The following is a 14,616-nucleotide window of genomic DNA, read 5'->3' on the forward strand; positions in this document are numbered from 1 at the left end:
ATGATGACATGCCAGGATTAAGCACTAATATTGTCTCGCAAAAATTACCTACTGATCCCACTTGTCTACCCGTTAAGAAAAAAACAAGAAAATTCAAGTCGGGTTTGAGTTTAAGGATCAAGATGGATATAACAAAGTAGATCGAGGCAAACATTATGAGGGTTACAAATTAACCCACGTGGTTAGCCCACATTGTGTCAGTGCCAAAAAAGGATGGAAAGATCAGTATATGTGTGGACTATCGAAACGTCAATAGAGCCAGTCCCAAGGATGATTTTCATCTACCAAATATTCATATACTCATCGATAATTGTGTGAAACATGAGTTGCAGTCATTTGTCGATTGCTTTGCAGGATATCACCAAATTTTGATGGATGAAAATAATGTAGAAAAGACATCATTTATCACTCCATAGGGAGTATATTGCTATAGAGTAATGTCGTTTGGTCTAGAAAATGCCGGTGCAACCTATATGAGAGTCATGACTACCCTTTTCCACTATATCATCCATAAGGAAATTGAAGTGTACGTGGATGATGTCAGTATCGAATACAAAATAAGTTCCAACCACTAGGGTTAATTAGGAAATTCCTTTAAGAGGTTGCAAAAATATAATATGAAGTTGAGTCCAGCAAAGTGTGCATTTGGGGCACTCGTGGTAAAGCTATTGGATTCTTGTTAGCAGGAAAGGAATAGAGTTGGATCTATCGAAGATAAAGGCAATCCAAGAGCTACCTCCACCCAAGACTAGGAAGGACGTGATGAGTTTCTTGGAAATTCTGAATTACATCAGTCGGTTCATAGCTTAATCTACAGTGATCTGTGAACCCATATTCAAATTACTGAAGAACGATGTTTCCACAAAAATGGACAGAGGAATGCCAAAAAGCTTTCGATAAAATCAAAGAGTACTTGTCCAACCCAGCAGTGTTGGTCCCACCAGAACCTATAAAACCTTTGTTATTGTATTTATCTATCATAGATAATGCATTTGGATGTGTATTGGGCAACATGATGAGATAGGTAGAAGAGAGCAAGCCATTTACTATCTGAGAAAGAAATTCACACCACACTAGTTGAGATACACCTTATTGGAACGAACTTGTTGCGCTTTGACTTGGATTGCACAAAAGTGTCATCAATTTCAAGTGCATGGAGATTTTATAGGGGTTCCTCCAAATGAACTCAATGTGATGGGCTCCCTTGGCCATTTACCGCCTGGGGCATGGATGTTATCAGACCCATAGAGCCTCCCGCATCAAATGGACATCATTTCATCCTGGTGGCTATCGATTATTTCACAAAATGGATCGAAGCTTAGACATACAAGGCAATGACTAAGAAAGTAGTGGCAGACATTGTTCGCAATAACATAGTTTGTCAGGTTCGGAATTCCAGAATCAATCATAACAAATAATGTAGCCAACCTCACTAGCGATCTTATGAAGGAAATTTGTGAAAGGTTCAAGATTGCTCATCGAAATTCCACAGCTTACCGGCTGCAGATGAATGGAGCAATGGAGGTTGTAAATAAGAATATCAAGAAGATTTTAAGAAAAATAGTAGACAGTAACATACAATGGCATGAGAAGCTACCATATGATTTACTCGGTTATTGCACCACGATTAGAACGTCAATTGGGAAAACTTCTTATATGTTGGTTTATGGTTCCAAAGCAGTAATACCTGCTGAGGTAGAAATACCATCTTTAAGGATTATCCAATATATTAGTTTGGACAATGCAGAATGGATACATACCACACATGAACAATTGATGCTCATCGATGAAAACAGGATAGATGTAGTTTGTCATGGAATAGAATGACCAAAGCATTCAATAAAAAGTCAAACCTCGACAGTTCACACCGAGGCAATTAGTATTAAACAAGATCTTTCCTCACAAAGAAGAAGCCAGAGGAAAATTTGCACCAAATTGGAAAAGACCCTACATGGTTCATAGGGTACTCTGTTGAGGAGCAGTAATCTTAGCAGAAATGGATACCAGAGTGAGAACAAAGCCGATCAATTTAGACGCCATCAAGAAATACAACATTTGAAACCTCAAGATTAACGCTTATTTTTGTTCTTTTGCATTTTGATGTAACAGAACTACGTTTAGACCTGACTTCCCACGGTGGGATACGTAGGCAACACACATCGAATTCGGTCTCCCTTAGAAAATCAAAAAACATCATTTCTGTATATTTAGAACTACGCTCCTCGACCTGAATTCCCTCGGTGGGATATGTAGGAAATCCTTGTCTTACCGTTTAACAAGGCGACTAAAATTTTGAAATTCAACATCTATATATTTTAGGATAAGCTTATAATGATACAACTATATATATATATATTTTACATATAAATTTATCATGCATTTTTGTATAATTTTTTTATTACTACATAATAGAAATATAACTATTAAATCTATTTTAGTGGACATATATATATTGTAACTTGTGTTTTACTCTTTTTCTTAAAACTAATAAAATTTAACTTATCTTTTTTTTTTAAAAAAAATAAAATAAATAAACAAGTTTTCATAATCATATTTTCCTAAATTGAGTTAAAGAACTATCTTCCGATATGCTCTAAGGGGTTCTTAACACATTCCCCTCGAGTGACCAAAACCCTTACTTAGAATCTCACTGGTTTCGCAAATCAAAAACAGTGTTTACATTTAAATAAAAAATTGTTTTCCTTAAAATTAGGTGGCGACTCTAAAAATAAAATAATATTTTTTTCCAAAAATCAGAGTGTCAGTCATATTATGTTGTGAACTGTTTTCGAACGGTTCGAAAATAGGGGTGCGACACTCCTAATAAAGGGAAAGTCATGATTAGTATTTAAAGGCATTTTAACATTCTGGCCAGAAGATGAAATAAAATTATGATCTTTTTATTTTTTATGGAACGGATATTGCGTGATAAAAAATTTTATTCACGGAAAAACACTTGTTTAATTATTAATTTTAGTGTGATCAACTTGAATAAATGAGTAAAAAATGCATAAAATCTAATGTATATAATCGGAGCCAACTATTAATGAAGTTTCATTAACATTAATAATCATGTGAATAAGTTATTAGTAAAATCTAACTAACACTAGTCATGTAACCTCTTATATTATAAGACTACAATTTAGACATACCTAATTCATATAACTTAAGAATCAAGGCTTGCATTTTTTTTTAAAAATAAAATCATTGAGTAAATTATATTTATATACAATAATTTTAATTGTTATTATTTTAATTGAAAAAAAACTTACACTTTTTGTATAGATGAGAATAATAACTTGATTATGTTTGTAATTTAATATTTGTAATTAAAACAATTAATCATCCTTTTTTTTTCATCTCTACTTTATATATTTTTTCCTTTTTAAACCCTTCTCTATATTCTTTTCATATTCAATATTCATCACATCCAGTCCCTCATTTCTCCATTTTACACTTTGCCCCCTACAATAAAAAAATTCTATTTATAGGCGTAACTTAAGGTACAATATAAAACCAGCTGAAAAAGAAAAAAAATGGATGGAGGCGGTGAGAATAATCATGGTTTGGCATGTGAAACTAATGATCTCTGGTCATATATGAACTTGAATGACAATCAAGTTGGGAGTGGAGAGACGTTTGAGGGTGACAAGTTGCCAAATCTGACTAGGTATGATACTTGCCAACCGCTAACAATTGTTAATGAGGTTGTTAAAACAACATCTGGTGTTGGTAAGAGGAGAAGTCCACCAAACGGAAAAAGCAACGGTAAGGGAATTGCTGAACCAAATTCTGAAGCTCATGGAGCCGAAGCTAAAAGAGAATCCGAACATGAGATACATATATGGACGGAGAGAGAAAGGAGAAAGAAGATGTGAAGCCTGTTCGAAATTCTTCATGCGTTGGTTCCTAATCTCCCTACAAAGGTAAAAAAATTCTTTCAATGACATACCATGTTTTTATTATCCAATATCTTATCGAGAAAATTATTCAATAATTTTTGTGATTATCTGAAATAATTTCTTTTTTGTTAATTTTCTTTTATTGTCTTCTGCAACCTTAATTAATAATCATAATCAATTCATCAAGAATTATTCAAAAAATGAACATGATTTTTTAATCGAATAAAAACTTCTAAAAGTTTACTAAACGAGACATGATTCTATGTGAAAATGTAACCTGACACACACACACACACACACACACACACACACACACACACACACACACACACACACACACACACACACACACACACACACACACAGTCTCACCAAGAGGTTGAAATTCTCTATTTTCTACTACATATAGTTTAGTCATAAATTATGTTTAGAAATTATTTAGATTGATTTACCTAGTAAGTATTTAACATAAATATATAGTCTTTCTAATTTTACAAGATCATGTGGATAACGTGTTCACATATATATTTAGTGAGTATATTGTTACTTCTTGGTTCTAAAAACATGTTTGATCGACGTATATTCAGACAAAAGGTGGAAGTGACATAACTCAATTCTCGGAAGCATTCATAGTGGAAGAAAGGTTTAAGCAAACTGCAATTGAGATAATGTCCTTGACAACCCCTAAATGAACAATTGAGTTTCAAGCTAATTAAAGTTCATCTGGTTATAGGGGATGGACGGCTGTTGCCGTAAAGGCTATATAGTTCATCCGGTGGAGGATGAAAGGTTGTGACCGTAAAGGATATTTTATTTACTTTTGCATTTCTTTTGTGTGTCGCCGTTTAGGCATTCTCTATTTACTTTATATTTCATCCGGTAAGAATGACCAATTGTAATCGTAAAGGATATTTTATTTTCTTTTGTATTTTATGATGAATGTCTTTCTCTGTATCGGAAGAATGAAAACTATGTAAAGTTTCTTCTAATGATATTTATAAATTTAACAGCAAAAATATTGATTTATGTGTTTGATTTAAGGGTGTGTTTGGTATGGATGTGTAACACCCCAGAAAAACATTGAACTAAGACTTAAGTCATTCATCGTAGTGAGTGAGATTTTATATAGGAATAAAAAATTTCAAAAAGAATTAAATTGAAAAAAGCAAAATCTGAAATTTGGAGAGTTAAGTATGAGTTTTGGGTCAACTTCAAATGATCATAACTTCTAGTACAGGATGAGTTAGGTGTGCTAAAGATACCATAGAAAAGATTTCTTGAATTATCTTTCTAACGTGCCGAGTTTGCTACTTTTTGAGTTCGGATGAGTGAGATATGACCTTTTGAACTTAGGTTGTCAAGTTAAGGATAGTTAGCCTAAAATATGAGCGGTATTTTGGTCCTTTCCTTACCCAATAAGATTTAATTCATTTTTACTAATATTTTAATGGTCCAATCCTTTTAGATTCAGTTTTATAATCATAATATATACCTACGGTTTTAGTTTAGAGTTCAAGAAGAGACAAAAAAGAAAAGAAGAGAAAAAAGGAGAAAAGAGGAAAGGATGAAGGTGTTCATCGACGTTCTTGATTTTAGTTGTGGATTTTGGCCATGGGTTTAATACCTAAGAGGGATGTCAGCTTCCATTGTGTTGGATTTGTTCACCCTCATGCCAAACATGTTATTTTCAATATATTTTCATTCTCAAAAAGTTGAACGATCTATGTTCTTGATAGGTGTTCTTGAGGTACACTGGAAACCTTGTCTTGTTGGAGTTTTGATAATTTCTTGAGATGAAAGTGATTGTTTGGAGAGTTGTTTTGAGTATATTAGTGTGTACTTATGTTGTTTAATTGAATCTAAGGAAATTTTGAGAAAAGAAATAGATTAAAAGCGATTTAGGGTCAGATTACGAGAGGTCAAATTCGTCAAACGCTTGCCTGGGGAGATGCTGGCGCGGCATGCCCCAGATTCGCCCAATGGTCTGGGGAAGTGCGCCTGCAGTGCGCCCAAATTCAGCCTCTAATGTTAGGGGCTGGATCACCGCGATCGTAACACGCCAGGGTCGCCTGGCCCCACATTTTTTTCGTCGGTTGTCCTTTTTGAGCTCATTTAAAGTGTATCTTAGTTCTTTTTATTTTAATCACTTTAAAATACTTCTTAAAACTTACAAATTATTCATAACATGAATCATAACCTTAGAACAATAATTAATATTCTACGTAAAGTTAAGATTAAGTTTTGAGAGTTCTTTGAACATTTTGAGAGAGTCCCTTCAAGTCCTTTTGAAGAGTCTTCTACAACTTCTAATAACTTTTTTCAAGTCTCAAGTAAGTGAGAATGAGAGTGATGAGAATGTATTCATGATTTTACAGTATCACCTAGATCATTCATATCATGAACCATAACTCTTGAATTCATAATTCACATTTAAGAGAGAGTTAGGAGTAGAGTTCAAGAAAGCCTTTGAGTTTAATTGTGAATTCTTTGAGATCCATCATTGACTTGAACTACGTTTTGAGAAAGTAAATAATAGAATGACAAGAGTCATGTACATGAGTTCCAGGTAGTATGTAGACCTTCGAGTCGAGTCTTTCATGACCATGAATTCCGCATGGACTTCACAAATTGAGTATCTTTGAGAGAAGTATCATCTTCAAGTTCTAAGTCTTGTGTAATAAGTTTCTAACACCTTTGAAATTTTATTTCTAATCATAGAACTATTACATATTACCCATGAAGTCCTTGAGTTGAATTGTTCATGCCTATTATTTCGCATGAAACCTATAAGTGCCGCAGTTTGAGATAAGGAGTTTGAGTTTCTCGAGTGGAGTAGTTCATGCTCATAATTCTGCATCAACCCTCCAAGTATAAAATCATGAAATCACTGATCGTGATCTTTAATTCAAGAAAAGTTAAGAACCAAGTTAAAGTAAAGTTTTTAAAGGTTTCAAGAGTCTTATTTAAACGTTTTAACTTCATTTTAAGGCTCAAGTTTCGAGTTGAAGTAAGAGTAAAAGTTGAAGTGTTTCATTCATGAAATATAAGGTAGCTAAGTATTATCTAAGAGTTGATTTAAGATCAAAAGTTTCAAGTTAAGCAAATAGTAAAGAGTTGAGTTCATTTGTCAAAAGTTATGAGGGAACTAAGTATTCCAACAGAGCCTTTGGCTAGTTTTTAGTAAAGAGGAAACTATGATTTCCAAGTGATCTTTTAAAGCTATGTTTGAGCAATTACCTCAAACTAGAGAAGAAGTTGTTTTACAAATATATGAATTAAATATTTTGGGGGTAGTATTGAGCACCGATATGGGGGCGCAAGTTCATATTAACCCAAACCCCCATAAACGATGTAGTCAGCATGGACAGAAGAATGGTCATACTTTTTAGATGATTCCTTAGTATTTTTTTGCATAGACTAGTGGATCCACTTAGTATTTCAGGTTCTATACTGACAGTCTTCTTGCAACATGAGGTAAGACGTTGTACCATCTCTTAGGCTCACAGTGATTGTTGTTGGCTAGAGAATCTCCCACAGAAACTGTATTACTTTCTTATATAAGTAAAGTTGAGTTTGTTATTTCATTTTCATTAACGAACTAAGTTACTTTTAATGGTTTATAAAGCTTTTTCTTTATATATATCATGTGTATTATTGCTTTATATTTAGTTGAGTATACATAGTCGAGTATCTAATCTTTAAGTTGAGCAGTTTTGAGTATACTTGAGTATTTTGAGTATTCCTTGAGTTACAAGTTTCTAATGAGGTAAGTATGTTTTTCTTTTAATAAGTTCAATCCTATGTTTTATATAACTAATAATAAGCTAATAAACCAAGAATAATCATTTTTGGAAATAAGTGGAGAAATCTGGAAAATTTCCCAAGTATAAGAGTGAGTTTTTGGTCATTTTCAAATAGCCATAACTCCCAGCTCAGGAGGAGTTAGTGTGAATTATTTATATTGTTGAAAATCCTCGGGAAGCTCTTTCAAATGGCGCCGAGTTTGCGCATTTTCTATGTTGTATGAGGGAGATATACCTTTCGAAAGTTGATCTGTTGGACTGAGAAAAGTCCAATACGCATTTTAGTACGGGTAAAGTAATCTTTTTACCCTAGTATTTCCTAATCCGTTTTAAGGGTTCATTAGGAGTAAAACCAAGTCCCAATTTTGTTTTAGAAAAGTTGAGAAAGCTTACTGATTGGGAGAAAAGAGAAGAGAAGAGGAAGACCAAGATTTCTTCAAGAACGCTAAGGTTTCGCTAGTGGAATTCGTCGGGGTTGAACTCTATCGAGGTATATGAGATCTTTTTGTGTTGGGTTCGTTCACCCACACACCAACATGTTTAAAGTAGCAAGTTTTTTATTGATTGAATGATAATTCTTGAAGTTCTTGATGAACAATTATTGAATCCTTGTTGGTAGAGTTGTAGTGTACCTTTAGTGGTTTTGATTCGTGTTTCCGGGTTGTTTTACGAGTCTAAACTATTGGGTATTGAGTATATTAGTGATCCTAAGTGTTGGGGGGAAATCCATGGAAGTTTGGGAGGTTTAGAAATGAAAATCGGATAAGAAAAGTTGGAAAACCTGTGTGATAGGACCTGGGGTGCCGCACCTACAAAAGCCCCTCAGGACAGACTCTATCCGTCAAGCTCTGGCGCCCCGCGCCTCTCAGAGCGCCAGGGTCACCTGGAGTTCCGATTTCTCCTCCATCTTTTCGTACTAGTTCCTAAGTGATGTACCATTATTCCTAGTTGATTTCAACACTCTAAAGTACATCTGAACATCATTGAATAATCCATAAACATGAGATCATGATCCTTGAATCCATAATCCAATTCAAGGAAAGTTAAGATCAAAGTCAAAGAAGCTAAGAGTCAAGTCTAAAAGTCAAGAAGCGAGTCAAAGTGAGTCCTTAAAGTTTCCAAGAGTCTTCAACAAACCTTTTTAACTTTGTTTAAAGACTCAAGTTACAAGTTAAGCGAGAGTAAAGAGTTGAGTTCATTATCAAAAGTTGTAAGGGGACTAAGTAATCCCTAAGAGTTACAAACTTTTTCACATTTAACAAGTAAAGAGCCATCGGGCTAGTTTTAAGACAGAAGTAATAGTTTTATGAAATGAAACAAGCAGGGAAACTATGATTTCCAAGAGAGCTTTTTAAAGCTAAGTTTTGAGCACTAATATCAAATCACAGAATCAGTATGTTTTATAAACATAAGAGCCAGTAGTTATTTTGGGAGTAGTATTAAGCACCGCTTTTGTGATGTGAGTTCATAGTAACTCAAGTCTCAATGTAAACCATGTAGCATCATGGTTAGAATAGGGTCATACTTTTAGATGAACACTTTTCATAGTATACTAGTGGATCCATTAGGAAGTTAAGGTCCTATACTCTGACAAGGTTATGATGGCCGGACAGTGTGGGCTAATGCTGTATCATCACTATAGCTCTTAAGTGATTGTTGTCAGTTAGAGATGCTCCCACAAATGTATTGTATTTTCATATATATCAGTTATATGTATTTTCACATACATCTCACATATTATTTGTATACTTGTATACATTAAGATTTACAACATGTTTCAGTCAGTTTTTCTTTATATTGTATTTACTTTTGAACTGCATTTATTGAATAAGAGTTACAAAATCATAAGTTGAACATAGTCAAGTTAAGTGTTCTTTCTTACTCCTTTTCAAGCTTAAGTATCGTGTAGCATTCCGAACCGCATACTCGTACATTCAATGTACTGATGCCAATTGGCCTGCATCATATTATGATGCAGACACAAGTAACTAGGATCGTCATCCAACGCACCGTTGATCCGGTTGAGCATCCCAGTGTCTATTGGTGAGCCTCCTTGATTCCAGAGGATCCATTTTATTGTTTTCTAGTTTATTTCATTAGGATGTTGGGGGCCTATCCAAATATCCATCTCAATTATTAGAGGTTTCATAGACATATAGTCAGTCGATTGTTCAGTTTAATGTCTTTTTTATCTTACATTTCAGATGTTTTTTTTACTTTGAGATTCAAGTGCCATTTGGATAGATTATTATAAATTGAGTATGTTTCCTTGAGAATGTTCTTTATTGTTTATATTAAGTTAAGTAAGTCTTTCGCCGAGTTAAGTAAGCCAGACAAAGGGTTCGCTCGAGGCCATCAATGGTCACCGAGTGTCAGTCCTTCCCAGGGTGTAGGCTCGGGGCGTGACACTTTATGCTTTAGATTTCCTCATACATGCTCATACATTCTACATACTGAGCCAATTGTCCTGCATCTTCTCTTGATGTAGACACAAGTATCCAGGATCATCAATAGGAGCTTCACTGATACATGTGAGAGTTTGAGTTAGCTATAGTGAGCCTCCTCGCTTCCGTAGGATTTCATTTACTTTAAGTGTAGTCCGGATGTCGTGGGTATTGTCCCGAATTTCATCTTTATCAATTAGGGGCTTCATAGATAGTCAATTTAGTTAAGAAGTCTTCCTTTATTTTATCAAATGTTTTATAGACTTAAGTTACCTATTTTGTGGCGAGTTCAATATATTGTTTTATTCAGAGTTAATCTTTAAAGTTAAAGCTTTGTATTTGAGTTATGGATTTTATTCATTTTTAAGCTTTTGCATGCTTAAGTTAGTATTTCGCTTGTAGTTAGCCAAGATGAGGGTTCGCTTGGGGACAATCAAGGGTTATTGAGTGTCGGCCACGTCCAAGGTGTAGACTTGGGTCATGACAAACTTGGTACCAGAGCACAAAGTTCAGGAGTCCTAGGGTGTCTATGAAGTTTGTCAAGTAGGATCTTATTTATGGTTGTGAGGTTCCCACTTCTATAAATTAGGGACTACAGACATCTAAGAAAAGTTTCCCTTCTTTCATACTCTTAGTCGTAAAATAGAGCTATATCATAGAGATTTATTCTAAATTATGCATTCTTAGATTCATTTATTCGACTACCCACCATACTAGAGGTGGTTGAAAAGTAAAGTGTAAAGATTCTTATGGATTATTTGTCCTTAGCAAGAGCCTTGAGAAAGTGATGAGACTCCAAATGGGCTAGACAGAAGCCCTAGAGAGTAAGTTAAGTGTTCAGTTTCAGTGTAATGCACCAATAATAATATGAATCGTGCATTTGAGCTAAAGATGAGTTGTACCCTTTTCCTTAATCCTTATTTCAGCTGAGATCCTTATGAGAAAGTATGTCTAGAGTTTGGGTAATGTTTTCATCCCAAAAAGATAGAATTGATGACGAGATCATGAGCAGTAATAGTGAAAGAACCCAGAATTAGAGGAAAATATGCAGAGGTTTAGTAATCCAAGAAAGAGAGATAGTGATGAAGCAAGACATGTTAATATAGTTATGCACCTAGTAAGACAATAATAAAGAGTTTTCCCTTATGGATAGACTAAGTAGTGAAGAGCCCAGGTTAGGAGGTAGAGTAAGTGTTGCAAGTCAATATGAGTTATAGTATACCTTAATTAGAAAGAGGTTATGGTGGTGTGTCACTGTGTTAGTAATGACCAAGTGTAACTGGTGAATATATAGATAAGCAAGGGTATTCATAAAGTGATAGATCTAATCTAGGCTTATTAATTTTGAAAGGGGAACCTCATGGTATTGAGAGGATGATAGAGTTATTTTAGAGATAATGCATAGTAAGAAAGTAATGGTACTTAAGTTGTGAAGTAGGAATGTGATGGTAATTTTAGTTTATAGACTGAGAGGTAAGGATTGACTAATTGTCATGAGTACCTAGCGGAAAAGTGTTCCTAAATTACTATATTCGTATCAAGGTATACTATAGTAACCCATCCATCATATTGGTATTCGGGTTTAGTAATAAACATTTAGCTTGAATTTGAGATGAGTGTCATGATAAAAATAATGGCAACATGAGGGTGATAATGTTAGTCTAGATATTTGAGCTAGAAGACTTGACATATAATAGGTGAGGAATTGAGATGTTAGCTGCAATAAATATGAGTGGTACAAGTGAGAGACCTTAACCTTTAGATAAGGGCAGTGAAGTGTCGCTAAGTCATAATAGTAACAAGAGTATTAAGAGGTGTACCGTGAGGGTATGTAACTAGAAGAATTTAAGATATGCACATAAGAAAGAGGTCTTGGTACCAAATTATGGAGAGTTTGGTAGTCTTGAGATAAGGTTCTCCCGAGTGTTCGAGTAAAAGAGGATGTAGACTAGTTAAGAGATGATGGAATAGGTCCATGTCTTTCAAGTGTCAGTTTTATACCTAAGGGGGAGAAGACAAGATGAGAAATCAAGAAGTGTTTTAGACTAAAATAGTAATGAGTTCCAAGGAGTAGGGGAGATATCCTTTCGAGGCCCTTTAAGTAATGAAGTGATGTTAGAAAGAGAAGGGTGATGATCTTATTGTGTATGATGGCGTGATAATTCTATCTAAGGTTATTTACAAGGAGGAATAAGAGGATTGGGTTTTACTATGAGAAATAGTTAAATGAGAGCCCTTAGTTTGATTAGAAAGAGTTGGTTAGTAGGAGTTCATGGAGTTGTTAGATTACTAAGCTTGAATGTTGTGGTAAAGAGTAATAGTCTTGGGAGGTGAATCCCTATAGAGAGGTATAGAATATGAACTTAAGTATTTGGTAGGAAGATTGAATATAGTAAGAGAATACCTTTATATTCAGACCTTAGTAAGAGTAACCCCTTCCATACCCAGTCCACACGTCATTCGAGGACAAATGATCCCAAGGGGGAGATATTGTAACACCCCAGAAAATTTTTTGAACTAAGACTTGAGTCTTTCATCGTAGTGAGTGAGAGTTTACCAAGGAATTAGAAATTTATTAAGTACTAAGGTCAATTTACTAGATTTAGCACCTTGAGTTCCAAAAATAATTAAATTGGAAATAGGAAAGGATGGAGGCGTTCATCGACGTTCTTGAGTTTAGTTGTGGATTTTCTCCATGGGTATAGTCTCTAAGAGGTATGTAAGCTTCCATAGTTTTGTTTTTTTCACCCACAAGACAGACATTTTTTTTCAGCGTAATTTCATTATCAAAAAGTTGAAGGATTTAAGTTCTTAACAGGTGTTATTGAGGTTCGTTGTAGATCTTGTCTTGTTGGGGTTTTAATGATTTGTTGAGATGAAAGTGATTATTTGGACTTTTTTTGTAGTATATGAGTGTGTACTTAAGTTGGAAAATTGAATCTAAGGAAAACTTGAGAAAAGAAATCGATTAAAAGTGATTCAGGGTCAGAAAACAAGAGGCGAAATTCGTCGAGCACTTGCCTGGGGAGATACTGGCGCGGCGCGCCCAGTGGGCTGGGAAAGCGCACCTGCAGTATGTCCAAATGCAGCCTCTGATGTAAGGGGTTGGCGTCCCGCGCCCTGAACGTGCCAGGGTCGCCTTCCCCCACTCCTTTTCCATTGTTTGTCTCGTTTGAGCTCATTTAAAGTGTGTCTTCACTCCTTTTGATTCTAAACACTTTAAACTACTTTTAAGCTTATAAATCATTCATACCATGAATCATAACCCTGAAACAATAATTGAAATTCAAGGTAAAGTTAAGATTAAGTTTTGACAGTTCTTCCAAAACTTTTAAGAGAGTCCCTTTGAGTCCTTTTGAAGGGTCTTCTACAACTTCTAGTAACATTTTCAAGACTCAAGTGAGAATGAGAGTGATGAGAATGTATTCATGAGTCTAAAATATTACTTAGATCCTTCATATCATGAACCATAACTCTTGAATTCATAATTCACATTCAAGAGAGAGTTAGGAGTAGAGTTCAAGAAAACATTTAAGTTCAATTGTGAATTCTTTGAGATCCATCATTGACTTGAACTATGTTTTGAGGAAGTAAATAAGAGAATGAGAAGATTCATATACATGAGTTCCAGGTAGTATGTAGACCTTCGAGTCGAGTCATTCATTCCCCTTAATTCCGCATGGGCGTCACAAATTGAGTATCTTTGAGAGGAGTAACATCTTCAAGTTCTTAGTCTTGAGTAATAAGTTTCTAACACCTTTGAAATTATATTTCTAATCATGGGACTATTACATGTTACCCATGAAGTCCTTGAGTTGAATTGTTCATGCCCATAATTCTGCGTGAACCCTATAAGTCGAACAGTCTAAGATAAATAGTGCCTTTGAGTTCTCGAGTTGACTAGTTCATGCTCACAATTCTGCATGAACCCTCCAAGTTGAAAGTCATGAAATCATCCATAACATTAGATCATGAACCATCAATCCATACTTCAATTCAAGCAAAGTTAAGAGTCAAATTTAGAAGTTAAGAAGCAAGTTAAAGTAAAGTTCTTAAAGTTTTCAAGAGTCTTATTTAAACGTTTTAACTTTGTTTTAAGTCTCAAGTTTCAATTTAAAGTAAAGAGTAAAAGTTGAAGTCTTTCCTTCAATAATATAAGGGAATTAAGTATTCCCTAAGAGTTGATTTAAGATCAAAGTTTCAAGTTAAGCAATGAGTAAAGAGTTGAGTTCATTTCTAAAAATTTATAAGGTATTCCCTAAGAGTTACAAATGTTTTTACATTTTGAGCAAGAAAGAAAGCTAGACTTCCAACAGAGCATTTGGCTAGTTTTCAGTAAAGAGGAAACTATGATTTTCAAGTGAGCTTTTAAAGCTAAGTTTGAGCAATTACCTCAAACTAGAGAAGAAGTTGTTTTAAAAACATATGATCTAAGTATTTTGGGAGTAATATTGAGCACCGATATGG

General features: G+C 34.6%; 1 pseudogene; it reads left to right on the top strand.

Moving 5' to 3' along the window:
• The first annotated feature begins 3,388 nt into the window (after positions 1-3,388).
• Positions 3,389-4,594, top strand: LOC114075297 (annotated as a pseudogene).
• Positions 4,595-14,616: the final 10,022 nt, after the last annotated feature.

This window comes from Solanum pennellii, chromosome 12 (genome assembly GCF_001406875.1).
Source record: "Solanum pennellii chromosome 12, SPENNV200".
NCBI classification, from domain to species: Eukaryota; Viridiplantae; Streptophyta; class Magnoliopsida; order Solanales; family Solanaceae; genus Solanum; species Solanum pennellii.